Below are 14,827 nucleotides of genomic sequence, written 5' to 3' on the forward strand. Positions count from 1 at the left end.
TGGGGTGTGTGGTGTGATGTGCGTGGATGGTGTATAAGTGATGGTGTTGTGTGCCTCTGGATGCTGGTGTGGTCTTTGCTTTTCTCTCTTTCTGCTTCTTCCAAATTTTTCGGTGTAAGGGGTTGTGGGTAATGTGGGTGTGTGTTTTATATTGGATTAGGTGTGTGGGTGTGTGTGTGTGTATGTGTAGTTTGAATTGTCCAATGTGGTGTAGTTTTGTTATTGTGTGTGTATTTTGAGCGCAGCGGGATGTACCGCCAATGGTTTACCGCGGTTGAAAGACCTCCGCGTTGATTCATGGGTCGTGATACTGTGGGCATATTCCTGTTGGCGTAACGGTGTGGGTTTTGCTATCACCACTTTATCACTGACCTTTGGTGTAGCGGACTTGTGTGGGTGTCTGTATAGTGGCATTATTCTCAGTGTGGGTCATAATACCCATTGCGGATTTCCGCCGCGGACACAGTGTGTTGGCGGTTGTTGGCACGGCAGTAAGCAGGATTTACCGCCAGGGTTGTAATGAGGCCCTTTGTTGGGTGTTGCAAATTTAAGTCATTCTGTCCACTGATTAGCATCCCCAAACTGATGGACAGATAGAAATAGTGAACCAGTGTCTTGACCAATATATACGGTGTGAGATGTTAAATAACACTGCAGATTGGGACGATTTTATATGGGCAGCAGAATTTGTTTATAACAATGCTGTGCATAGCTCTACCAAATTCTTACCTTTCCAGTGTAATTATGGTTTTAAGCGTCACTTTATGGTTCTTTCCTCTTTTCCTGAATCCGGTGGGCCAGCAGGACAAAACTACATTGAAACAATACAGGAGATACAACAGATGACTCAAGACAGTCTGAAACAGATGCTGAACGGCATTACAGGACTAGTCAAGGGTATCAAACTGGGAATGAGGTGTGGTTGTTCACACAACATATTTCCTTGAAGGGACCTGACAAGTTCCACCCACAATAAATTGCCCTGTGTTCCACGTGTCCTTGTCGAAGCTAGTTGCCCCTGATATTGTTCTTCCAACAAGACCCCCAACCATTATGATTAATAACGAACCTGAATTTGAGGTTGAAGCTATTTTGAATTTAAAGCAGATATGATGCAGAGTCCACTACCTGATTCACTGGAAGGGATATGGTCTGGAAGATTGCGCGTGGGAACATCCAGGCCATGTGCAGGCTCCTCACTTGCTATGTCTTTTCCATCACAGGTTCCCTAACAAACCTAACTTGTGGGGGGTGTTATATGAGGGGGTGTACTGTTGGGCCTGCCAAATAGCGTATCTGGAACACAGCGCATCATTTGTGGATGGAGCACATAGCCTATCAATCCATGCGCTGCTCCACAGGAGACCTCTTGCCATTCCAGCCTTTTTCTGTCCAGCGGCTTCCTGCTCTATGCTTATCTGACTTCACGCCTGGACTTCTGCCTTCCTGTCGTCCTCCCTGGTCCTTCGGCATCCTCAAGGTATTCCCAGTGTTTCAGCTTCATCTTCTGGCAACATCTGGGAGCGACAGTTTTTTTCTTGTCCACTTCTCTGTCACAGGACCTACAAGAAGTGAATAGAAAAAAGGCAAAAAACAACTGATGAACTACACCTTGGATAACACAGCTCATGCGCAAAAATAACTAACAAACTTAAAAACACTTATCTGATTATCTTCTTTGGTGATTTTATTATGATGTCTTGTCCTTTGTGAAAGTTGTAAAAGCAGAGCACAAAAGTATTATGAGTAAAAACGTAATATGAGGCTATGTTGTACCCCAGCTAGATACTGACAACAATATTCAGAATATTCTACGTTTGTTTATTTTAACTGCATATTGTTTGTTTGGTATAATGCAGTTCAGGTTTTATCTTTGATTATCATCTGCATGAAGTAATGCATTGTTTATTAGAGTAGATATATGTTCTTTCTTAGCTAAAACTCAATTTTCTGCAAGTGCAGTGACAATACCCATGAAGCATACCCCACAGTAGCCTAGGTATGCTGCACTCAAGTCCGGTTGTAATTTCCTTTACGATCATTGTACATATGCTTAGACTCACAGGTACCTACCTCTCTTACGTTCCAGGTATATAATACACGTTGCTGTACATCTCCGTACTACTCACAAGACAGAGGAGGGGATCATCAGGTACTTATAGGGGGGGTTTTGGCTTCCGTATAAGGGGAATATCACAGACACGCAACTATATAGTAAAAACTGTCTCTGTTTGATTACAGGAAGAGATTGAGAGGAACTTGTGTGGCCCGAAAGTAGGACATGCAGAACCTTGGGAAGTGTCTCCACTCTTCTCTTCCTTACCCTCTTTCCTGTTGAGCAAGTTTGACTCTGACCTATTTGGGTCTTCGTGTCTGACAGGGAAGATGGGACTAATCCTGGCTGCCACATATCACTCCCATGAAAAAAAACAGGTGAGATCCTGACACTTCCACACTTGCCAAATCTCACCGGGTTAAATGATTTATCAGTTGCTTCAATCTTAGACAGTGACGTGTCCAAGGGAGGATCATGATTCACTCTCTGAGCACAAAAGCACCCAAATTAGCCTCCAGAGGAAACATGAAGCAAGAGAGTAGTTTGGGACCAATAAGGGAATCTGACCCAACAAAGGAAAAAAAGGACAGAATGCAACATTTGAGTGTTAACTGGATTGACAGCACAGCCTCACAAGCAGTAGATAGTATGGCACCAGGGAACAGTAGCTGATTGTACATATCACCCCTCAAAAGCATGTAAGTACATTGCAATGTGTGTTACTGAAGGCCATTCTCTTATATGCCCAAGCCACCAGTGATCCTCACTGCCACCTTTTCCATGAACAGACTCTTCTGTTTTGCCCTACTCCTCATTGGCCTGCTAATCATTTGCACTTGCAAGTATATGCTCAGAAAGGGAGAATCCATAGTGTGTGTGTAGACAGAGACCTGATCCCAAACAATGATATAGCTTGTAACTGCTAAGCACCATAGGCAAATTTCATATTGGTGCCTACAGGACACATTAGCCTATGAGATATGTTCACAGGTTCATGTGAAATTCCACGGTGCATCCAAAGGCAAAACATATAGGACCTTATTATGACCGCGGTGGTGGGCGGAACACTGGCGGTAACACCGCCAACAGGCTGGCAGTGTACCACCAGCGTATTATGACCATGGCACATTTGCCACGGTCATACCGCCCGGTCCCTCCACTATACCGCCAGGCTCCTGCCGGGCGGTCATAATCCCCAGGGCAGCACTGCTTGATTATGAGTCCCCAACCACTAACCTATCCATGGCGGTCAACACTGCCATGGAAAGGCTGGCGGTAAGGGGGACTCAGGGTGCCCCTGGGGGCCCCTGCACTGCCCATGTACTTGGCATGGGCAGTGCAGGGGCCCCGAGGCACAGCCCCATCGTGCATTTCACTGCCCAAATTACGAGCCGGCTTCAATGTTGATGTGACTTTTCCGATGGGCCAGCGGACGAAAATGCTGTTTCCGTCTGCTGGCCCAGTGGAAAAGTCATAATAGGGGGCCAAGCATACCGCCAGCGCTGGCGGTATGTTGGCTCCCGCGGCTTCGGTGGTCTTTTTCAAAGACCGCCGAAGTCGTAATGAGGGCCATAATCTTTTACAGTGTTACAGAACTGAAATACAGTAGTGGTAGATTTGGAGATATTTCAAACGCTATAGTAACGGTCAGTGGGTTGAGGCTGCAGTGATTTGGTTTCAATGGGTTTTTAATGAGTTATGGACAAGGTTTCAGTATGCAGTGATTTGGTTTCGGTGTATCTGAAGTGAAGTCTTGCATGGACCCATAGGACTACTCAAAGCCCCAACCATTCAAAGAAAGAAGTGCCCACCACAGACTTGTCCTTCAGGTACTTTAGATATTAGTTTACAGTAAGGTGACCGGTGTCAGAACTCACTTCCAGTGCTAGGGCCCAGTCCACTGGAGTCCAAAAGTCCAGAAGCCACTGGATTACTAATCATGGACACTGGCTAGCCAGGGTGGAAGTCCCTGGTGAATCCCCCTTTTCAGTACTGGTCAATTTTAATGGCCTGTATCTCAAAACCCGCTATCTCCAGTTCTGTGGCACCAAGAGTTGCAATGGTGTTCGCTATTGTTATCAGTGTTGCAAAGTCAAAGCCGGACTTTCGCGGTTGGTACAGGGGTCCTGACTGTTCAGATGGTTAACTCTGGAAGCTCTTGGACTAGAATGAAAATATTTCAAATGCTATGAAATCAAGGCAGCCTCTTCTAGCTACCCCAATGATCCACAAACCGTGGCTGAAGCCAAGGAACAACTGGGGGGGGCAACTAGGAGGAAAATATACAGGTTCTGTATGGCATAGGGAGGGTAGGGATAAAGAAAGCACTCCCTTGGTGGGGGGTTTTGAAGGTGGAAGCCCTGGGTCTATATGATTTTGTGCTGTAGTTCTTGCTTCCTGGACAGCTTACTGGGAGCAACCTTGTGTCTCTAGGGCATCCTGTCCCTCTTGTGTCCTGGGCTCTGTTCACAGACAGGGATCAGCCAGTCCTTCTGTTGCAGTTCAGCGGCTCACACAGTTCTGGTGTCAGGGGAGCACCTTAAATACTAGATTTTGGGACATTAGGGGTCTGAGTGCTGGTAGTCAAATGGTTACTAGCCCCAACAGGTAATGTGCGACTGAGGTGACCACATCCCGGGATGTGTGCCACCTTTTCTACCCAGAACCCTCTATTCTACCACTTTTAAAAATGGCAACCTTTGTCGTCTGCACAGATCAGGTAGCCCACCATAGGGGTGTGGACAGCCTTCTAGGGGTGTATGCTCTCTGACTACCTAACTTAGCCACCTGCCCGGGTCACATGTGCCTGTGGGCGGGGGGGTGGCTTAGTCCTTGCATATCAGAGGTGGTGTGGGCTTTGAAGTGCACAGCCTTGATGTCCCACTACCCCAGCCATCCTGTTAGGGTGGGAGATGACACCTCCCGTCCAAGCAGGTCTTCGTTTCTGACTCCTGAGAGAGTTCACACTTCCTGGCAGGGGGTGAGATTCCTGTCTTGGTGGTAACAGCTGCAGGCTTCCAGCTGGGGCACAGGAAAGGCTAGGGCAACCAGCTGGGCAGCCTCTATGGTAGACACGTGGGTGCATGCCACATTAAATCTGACTTTGGGAAAGTCAGATTTGATGAGACAAGTCATGTGATGCCATTTCATCTTAACCTATGCCCGCCTGACCACATATGGTATCCCTTAATGAAAAGAGGCTACTATAGGGCATATAAGTTTGCACTTATATGTCTACAACTTTACTATAAGGCACCCTGCCTCCTAGGCTCAGGAGACCTACATCAGAGGTGCTGGCATATATTAAAAATAGTGCTTTGACCTTGCCACACATGGTGAGGGCAAAGTTGAGTTTGAGCAGTTTACACTGCTTCTGCAGTCTGCATTGGCAGTACTGCTGTCATCTGTTTACTTGGGTCACTCGGGTGCCACAATCAGTGCTTCAAACCCTAGTGACCCCTTTAACGCCCATGTCCTGAGTACCACTGTTACCACTTACCCGAGACTTATAATAGGGTTATAGTCCTTGCCAATTGAAGTTTCCAATTCACATACATCATATTTAGGGAGAGAGCACTGGAGCCTGGCTCTAGCAGGCTCCAGTGCACTTTTAGAGTCATAATCATCAGCACTGAATAAAAAAGTTTGGCGGTGAGCATACAAAAAGGGCACTTTCCTACATCTGCCATGAGTGTGTATGTCTGGCTTTTGAAACATCATGATTAAAGCTAAACCTAGGCATCCAGTAGGACCGAGCAAACTACAGAAAGGATTTGTGAATGTGGGACAGAAATTCAGGAGTGATTTACAGCTATGAAAAAACATAAGACACAACTACCCAGAAGCAGATTTACAAATCAGGCTTTTAAAGCGTATGCACCAAGGTGAGCATCTGAAGGTGACTGCAGAGATGTAAAATCAGCTGCCTGAGGTTAGAAAGGAAGCAAATGAAGTTCTAAGTGAAGCTGTCTGATTGCCCTAAATTTACTCCACCCACTCAAGTATCGGTTTATTGTAACCTGACCTAATAAATGCTCCCATTGAATTTTATAGAAGACATTTTGCTTCCATTCATTCCTCATTACCACCTGGACTTTTTTAAAAAGGCAGGCAGTCTGCTTGTAAATTCCTAGTATAATACTTCACAAACGTTTTGAACCACAACCCAGTCTTTTGTGACCAACCTGCCTTTGATGCACATAGGCAGGGAGATTTTTTTTTAAGTAAACGAAGCTTCTTGTGGCAGCATATTATCATTTACAGACAGCACATTTCCATTGAAATGACCATTATATTTGTACAGACATACATTTTTACAGATACAACTATATAGTACACAAATTATAACATGTGGAAATCAGGTTTCTGTGAATATTTATCATTTGTGCATCAGCATAGAAAGTGTCTTGATTTGTTCTGATCCTATTGAAATCTCTGTTTCCAGAACACTTCAGAATTACAAAAAATATGCTTGATTTTTCCTTTCCTAATTGCTGAATGCATACAATTCATTTGGCGGTATTTACATGTTATTGTGTGTTGCAAAAAAAGCTGATATCCTACAGCCTTTCCTTTCACACTCTGTGTACTCCAGGAAGCAGCAACAGCCCATCCGTAAGGGCAAATGCGCCACACTCCACCACCTTTTGGCTGTCATGAAGGGTGAGCAAAGGACACTCTTCATGTTCTGGTCAGGAAGCCAGGCACTAAACATGCGCTAAAATGCAGGAGCCTGGCTGCCAGAACTGAATGTTACCAGGCAGTAGATGTCACAAATCTAGTGAGCGTGACCTCTTCAGCCTTTCAAAGTGCTTGGTGGACCTCCCCCTCATGATGAGGGGGAGTGTCACTGATAATCTTAGACCGGGCACTTCAGTTTTAATCCCTGAAGTGACCAGGGCTGAGTGTCTATCACTGGTACCTCGTCACAGAGTGGGGAGGGGTCAGCAAGTCTCACTGACCACATCCCACTCTATGACTAGGTAGGAACTGCTGCCTCCTCTCACTAGCTGACCTCAGGGCAGCCAATGAGAGGAGATGGCAGTCCCAATCCTGCAGGAACCTCAATGGTGGCATTTTTTTATGTTTGATGCATGTGTGCATATGTGCTTATTTGAATGAGTGCGTGCTGTGAATGGGTGTGTGTGCGCATGTGTGCTTGTGAATGGTGGGTGTATGTGTGCATGTTTGTAAATGCATGAGGGTGTGAGTGAGTGTGCATGTAGATGGGTCAGTGTATGTGTGTGTGGCCTGCCTGCCCCATCCGACTTGAAGTACCAGATGCCACTGCCAGCAAGACTGTCACATAACTCACTTTATTAAAATCTCTCACGTTGAAGTCAGAGAAAGAAAAGTAAACACCAATCCCCATATTAAAAGAGTAAGTAACAACTTGTCAGAAGCCATAGCCTGACATTTAATCTGTGTCTTTGAAGCACCAGCAAATGTGACAAGATAAGCACAGAATTCAAAGACATTTTTCTTTGTTGGTCATATTTCCCCTACCCACTAATAATCGGCTTGTGACCCACAGCTTTGCAAACACTGTCTTAGTAGTTTTAAAAGATTAGACATAATTTGGTGGAGAATGTGCATTTCCTTTTACACTCATCTGGCTGAACTTTCTAACACTACTTTCTGTTGGTAGTAGTCCTCTACTTGTAGGGAGAGAAAGAGACACATCTTTCTGTTTCTCTTGAGGCACCAACTCGAAGTACTGCTGCCCTCTGCCTCAGCTTTCTTCAGCCCGCCGACTGGATTCCTACCTTGTTTATCATTGGAGCTTATAAATGAAACCATCCTGTGTCCACATTCCTTTCTACAGAGTGCTTTGTAATTGTGTGCTATATTCAATTCTTACTGCACAAGCTGAAACAAGAAGTGCTTCTCATGGTTTAAAGAAGAGTAACCCCAACCAGATGTCTTTTACCATCACCTATGTGAGCGGAGAGGAGTAGGAAACAAGTATGAAGAGGGTAGTATGAAGTTTAGGAAATGGTAAGGAAAAGGATAAAGGACACCCTTGAAGCACAAATAGTATTTTTCTCAGTGATCAGTTCTTGGTTAGTTTCACACCTTAATACTGATGCCAGACTAGCGTACTACCAGAATATCACAGACAAAGTATCGACAAAGGTAGGTATTTATAGGTAATAAAGGTTTACTTTGCTTAACGTCACATACATATCTTGAAGATATATACATATCTGGAATCATGAATACTAAATCTATACTTACCTATGTGAACTTAATTTCTTGGATATTTTGGCTTTGGTATTTTGGTAGCATGATATTTTTATAGTTGGCTTTCTAAGATATGATCTCGTGGTTTAGCTGCTTGACGGTGGTCCTGAGGATCACCTGAGCCACCTGCTAAATACAGAGGCCCAAGCCAGACGGCGGAGGTCTGTGTGCCTTGAGCACAGCTGCCAGTGCGAAGGCTCCACTCAAGGCACTGAACTTTGCTGAGTGGGTGCCATGTTTGTTGCATACATTCAGCGAAGGTTTTTGCTTGCAAAAAAAACAAATTCCCAAACCAGGAACTTGCTTTTTGACAATAAAAGGAAAATGGACTCGACAAGGAAGGGGCTTCCTTCTTGTGCGTGGAGGCCCCTGTGCATGCTCTTTTTGCAGTATAACCAAGCCTTGCAAAGCTTCCCACAACTCCAAACACAGCAAGGCAGCCAAGAGTTGGCAGGGAGGGGGCATCGCTGATTTAAGGCACTACTTGTAGTCGGTGCTTTTACTATGCTCAGTTATGTGCATACAGTGCTATTATGGTAAGGAACGTTACGACTGGGTATCCTAGATTAAAGGTGATTTCAGTGTTCTAGACTCTAGAGGTGCGCAGCTCGGGGTTTCGGGGTTATTGTTACGCCACTGGAGCCAGATGTTTCTAGCTTCTCAGGTGTTGGAATAAACACCTTCCTTTTACAAGTTCGCTGAGCATTTCTTTGCAGACACACATCACTGTTATTGCTCCGCCAAACTCTAAACGAGTCTCACAGTTTCATACCTTGCTTCCAAGTCCCTGTGAACCCACCATGAATCTCTGATACAGGGCACCGTGTGCCCTCTGTGCCAGTCACTGGAGTCACGAACAAGGCTAACATTCAAAATCCATCGACAAATGAGGTCTGAACGACGGGGTTTAGGATGATCACTATATCTTAGAGCGCCAACGTACGTCCATATTCTTCTGCCAGTTCCAGGCCTCCAAGATACTACTTAAGCCACCGAGACTCCCACTCACGGCTAATCCCGAGCGCGTTCACGGGCCTGCGAAGCTCGGCATCTCGGAGGCAGGAAGTGCAGTGACTGACCACCCCCTCCCGGCGCTCCTCAAGCGCAGCACATGGACTCCGACCCTCGCAGCAAGATGGGGGCAACTGTGCACATGGCCCTCCCGGGCTGGAGGGGTATCAGGCACTGCAGAGGCCGGGTGGAAGGAGCAGGTGGACAAGTTCTCTGCACACCACCGCTGGCCAGAGCCGTGGCCACAAAATGCAGGCCTCAGGTGCAACGGGCAGGTATGGAAGAGGGTCGGCGAGGGGTGGTCTCTCCTGTCAGTGTGTGGGGCCCTCACGGCATCCAAGTGACCACACCGTGCCATAATGGAACCCCTACTGCTGGTTTCCTGGGCAGCATGGCCCAGGGCATTAACCAGTGTGCCAGCACTCGCCCGCTCCAGGCCACCTTGGAACATTTGCACTAGAGGCGCTTGGCCCACCTAGTACACGGCTTTGAAGGGGAAGGTGAGAAAAAAACGTTTTTCACCTCACTCAACACACTCAAAGGTGACTGGGGTGGCCAGAAGGATCCAGTGTCAGAGGAGGAGGGGTTGACAAGAAGAGAACCTGCTTTACTCCACTTTCCTTCTAGGCACTGTGCTCTGACCCGCCTAAGATGACTAACTCCATTGACGCTGCAGTAAAAAAACATACAGAACTCCAATAGGTCCTTAGTGACCTTGCCCTGGGAGTTGAACAAGCTGTGGCTACTGCAAATAGCTGAGTGAGCGCCTTGGAGTGCTCGGCTGAGATGATAGTGAGAGGAAGGGCAACCTTCAAGGAATGTGCCATGGAGGCTATGATTAAGCTGAATGCATTCAGATCTGTTGGATTACTTGAGGTAGTATCTTAGTAATAGGGTGCTGTGAGACCTACCTGAGATCTTCCTGGACTCACTCCTTAGCAGGGCAGAAAGGGAGTCCGTGACCTGCTAGCCCTGAAGGAGGGGCCGGACAATGACATGATATTTAGGATTTTTAGGTAGCCCACCAGGCATGTCAGGACACAAGCCCAGTAGGAGGCACAGTAATAACTTGGGTACAATATTCTGACTGGAGACACTGAATTCTGACGGTGGCCATCCAAAAGAGGGCGGTCATAGCTGGAGAGAACAAGCTACCATTTTTTCCAGACCTTAGTTATGTTATGTTAAATTTATTTATAGCGCACCAGCAATAGTCACCTTGTTGCTACAGAGGGATAACGTAAGAAGCTAATGGAGAAAACAAGGGAGTCACTGATTTAAAAAAGTCACATTTTAATGACTTTGCTGAATTTGATTAACCTAGATTCTAGACGAATGGCAGCAGGAAGAAAGAGAGACAGATTTCATTAGTGTAGCCGACCTTTGATTAAGTCAAGCCATTATAAACTAGCATACACAAGTTGTTGTCAATGTAGTGTAAACGTTTCTTTAAGATTTGTAGTTGATCGAGGCATGCACCAATATCTCTGGGCACCTAGAACTCAAGTGAGAGGCTGGTTTCTAAGTGAATTCCCAAATTATGTACAGCTTTAGCAGGAGATAGCAGTGATGGCTTTTCCTTTCGTGCTCTAGGGCTATGCCCTCCTTGTTTTCTATCCTGTTTTTATTACTCACAAGAGTGAATAATAAATAATCTATTATTCACGCGAAGTATACTTTAAAAAAATACCGTCCAGCAACAGCCTGATGCAGTTAGTGACACTGTATGAAGGCTGGAGCAAGCGCATTAAGTCGCCTGTATCATCAGAGAGGTTGTGGATGGTGAAATCCCAGCCCTGGCACACCTCAGTGCCTCCCCCATCTGTGGTGTGTGAAAGGGCCATAGCTAAAGGCAGCCACGGCCGATGCAGGCTGACGCTCTGCAGTGCTCATGGCCACAAAGCCAATCAGCCAGTCACCCCACCCTTTCCTAATTCGTTACAGAGTTGGAAAAGGGTGTGGTGAAAGAGCAGAGACTGAAACCTCAAGATTTCAGTTTCATGCTCCAGCGCTGGAAGCAGGGAGAGGTAGCAGGAGTCCAAACATAACCTGCCCAGGCAGCAAGTTAAGTAAAAAAACTTTCAAATGCTGCATGTACATGGGTGAGAGTGTGTGTCTGAGTGTGTGCATCTGTGTAAGCAAAAGAGAGAGTCTCACAGAAGTGAGTCAAAGCGACTGAGAATGAGTGATAGGAAGAGTGAGAGAGAGGGACAATGATACTGAGTGTAACTGAGTGTTGCTGTGTGTGAGGCTAAGTGAGTCAGAGTGAGACTGAGTCACAGTCTGACTGGGCCTTAGTGAGTCAACGAGTGAGGGAGGCAGAGTGAGACTAAGTCATAGTAAGTGGGAATGAGTGAGACAAGACAAGTCAGAGTGAGAGTTAGTGAGCGAGCCTGTCTGAGAATGAGTTAGACACATTGAGTCAGAGTGAGATTAAATGAGTTAGAATGAGTGTAACTGAGTGAGCTAGAATAGAGGAATATTGAGTGAATCAGAATGAGTGGGACTAAATTAATCAGTGAGAACGAAAATGAGTGAGACAGAGGAGGCGAGTCAGTGAGATTGAGTGAGAATGAGTGAGACTGAATCAGTGGGAAAGAGTGAATCAGAGTGTGATTGAGTCAGAATGAATGAGAACAAGTGGCAAGAATGAGTGAGATTGAGTATGAGTGAGATCAAGTGAAATGGAGTGAGTGAGACTGAGTGAATCAGGGAAAATAAATGTGTCAGAGGAAGACTGTGTGAGGATGAGTGAGTCACAGTGTGACTGAGTTAGTCAGAATGAGTGGGACTGACTGAGTCAGAGTGAGATTGAGTGAATCAGAATGAGTGTGACAGAGTGAGATAAACTGAGGATGAGTGAGATTAAGTAGGTAGGAATGAATAAGACTGGGCGAGTCAGTGAGACTAAGTGAGCCAGAGTAAGTGAAAGTGAGTGAAAGAGCGAATCAGAATAAGTGAATGAGACTGAGTGAGAATGAGTGTGACAGTAAGACTGAGTGCAAGTAAGTGTGAATGACTTCCCCAAACCTCAGTTTTAGAAATGGGATCTATAATTGGCAGTGGTTTGCACCCTGTCCAAGTAGAGACCCTCACTCTAGTCAGGGTAACAGAGTCACACAGCTAAGATAACCCCTGCTCCCCCCTGGCAGCTTGGCACAAGCACTCAGGCTGGCTTATCTGTGTAAAGTATTTGTACACACTCACAGTAAAACAGTGAAAAAACATCAAAAGTACTCCTCACCAGGTTAGAAAAATAGTCAATATTTATCTGAGTAAAACAAGACCAAAACAACAAAAATCCAACATGCACAAGTAAATATATCACTTTTAAGGTTTAAAGTTTTAATAAGTCTTAATACATAAGAATCAATGGTTGTATCATTATAGCACAAAGTACCTGGGATGCGCCAAAAAGAAAGATGATACGGGCCACAGGGGAGGTGAGGCGCTGAGAAGCAGAGCAATGTGTTGGCTCCTTACTGCAGAGGGGAGGTTTTGATTCTTTCCTTGCAGGAGAGGAGATGTGTTGGTTCCTTACTGGCAGGGGAGGTGATGCGTTGATTCTTTCCTTTGGAAAGGCAATGCGTTGATTTCCAGACATGCAGCCTTGGTTCCTTACTGCAGTGCTGGTCGACGAGAAACTGACGCCTCGGGGACAATGCGTGGAAAATCCAGACAAGCTGTGTTAATGGAGCCGCGGAGAAACAGGTGCTGCGTCAATTCTGCCGCTGCAAGACAGGGGCGGTCAATTCTCCAGCCGTGGGGCAGGCACTGCGTTGATTTGTCTGGTGCAGTGCATCGGTGCATGGATCTTCTTCTTCAGCTTACCTGCTTACACTTCCAAAGGCCCAGGGACTGGAGTTGGCAGCACTTGGCAAGTCAGGACTCTGAGCAGAAGAGCCCAGGCATTGGTAGATGAAGCCTTTGATGTCCCTGAGACTTCTAACAGCAGGGAATCTCAATCCAAGCCCTTGGAGAACCTTTGGAAGCAGGGTGCAGAAAGCATAGTCCAGTTCTTTCACTCCCAGGACAGAAGCAGCAAACAACAGGCCAGTACAGCAAAGCAACAGCCAGAATGGCCGTCCCTCCTACAGCATCTAGCTCTTTTTCCTGGCAGAATGCCCTCAGTCCAGATGATTCTAAAGTTATGGCGTTATACTCATTTCTGCCTTTGAAGCAGGCAAATTTCAAAGGAAAGTCTTTGTAGTGCACAAAACCCTGCCTTCCCTGCCCTGGCCCCAGACATACTCCTCCCTGGAGTTGGAGACTACTTTGTGTAAGGACATGCGCAGCCCTATTCAGGTGCAAGTGTCAGCTCCTCCCACCTCTCTAGCCCAGGAAGACCCATTACGATATGCAGGGCATACCTCAGCTCCCTTTGTGTGATTGTCTAGAGTGACTTCACAACCAGCCCAACTGTCATCCTTACCCAGATGTGTATTCCATAGACAGGGAGAGGCACAGAATGGTTAAGCAAGAAAATACACACTTTCTAAAAGTGTCATTTTCAAACATACAATTTAAAAACCAACTTCACCAAAAGATATATTTTAAAGTGTGAGTTCAGAGACCACAAACTCCGTATATCTCTTTGCTCCCAATGGGAAATTACACTTAAAAGATAGTTCAAAGGCAATCCCCATGTTGCAATAATAGAAAACGAATTTAGCAGTATTTTACTATCAGGACATGTAAATCCTGATAGTAAAAGTATCCTAGCTTTTAAATACACTGCACCCTGCCGATGGACGGCCTTGGGTCTACCTTAGGGGTGACTTACATGTAGTAAAAGTGGAAGATTGGGCCTGGCAAGTGGGTGCACTCGCCAGGTAGAAATGGCAGTGTAAAACTGCACACACACGTACTGCAATGGCAGGCTTGTGATATGTTTGCAGGACTACTTATGTGGGTGGCACAATCAGTGCTGCAGGCCCACTAGTAGCATTTCAGTTACAGGCCGTGGGCACACCTGGTGCAGTATGCTAGGGACTTACTAGTAAATCAGATATGGCAATCATGGCTAAACTAATTACTAATACAATTTATTCAGAGAGCACTTGCACTTTAGCACCGCTCAGCAGTGGTAAAGTGTTCAGGGTCCTAAAGGTATCAGAAACTAAATGCAGCACACAGTCAAAAACAGGAGTTTAGAGGCAAAACATTTGGGGATAACCCTGCAAAAAGGACCATTTCCAAGACTCAGAGAAGTCCTGCTCACTCACTGGAATTCGAGCCAAGGATTCTGCTCTACCATTTTTATAGGACACTAGTTGCCACTGGGAGTTTGAGGAGGCTGCATGGATTCAAGCCAGCGGTGAGTCAAGGAATTTGGTGTAAGAAGTACCTCGGTTTTGAGGGATTTACCTTTAGCAAGCGTAAGAACCTCCACCAGTGCATTAGAGTCAGGCGCTTGAACAGTGACTTTCTGACATGTTTTAAATTTGTTGTCTTTCAGATTGATCAAAGCAAATATATTTTGAGTATCATCCACAGAGATGTATAATCGAGGCCAAG

The sequence above is a fragment of the Pleurodeles waltl genome, chromosome 4_1, assembly GCF_031143425.1.
Source record: "Pleurodeles waltl isolate 20211129_DDA chromosome 4_1, aPleWal1.hap1.20221129, whole genome shotgun sequence".
NCBI lineage: Eukaryota > Metazoa > Chordata > Amphibia > Caudata > Salamandridae > Pleurodeles > Pleurodeles waltl.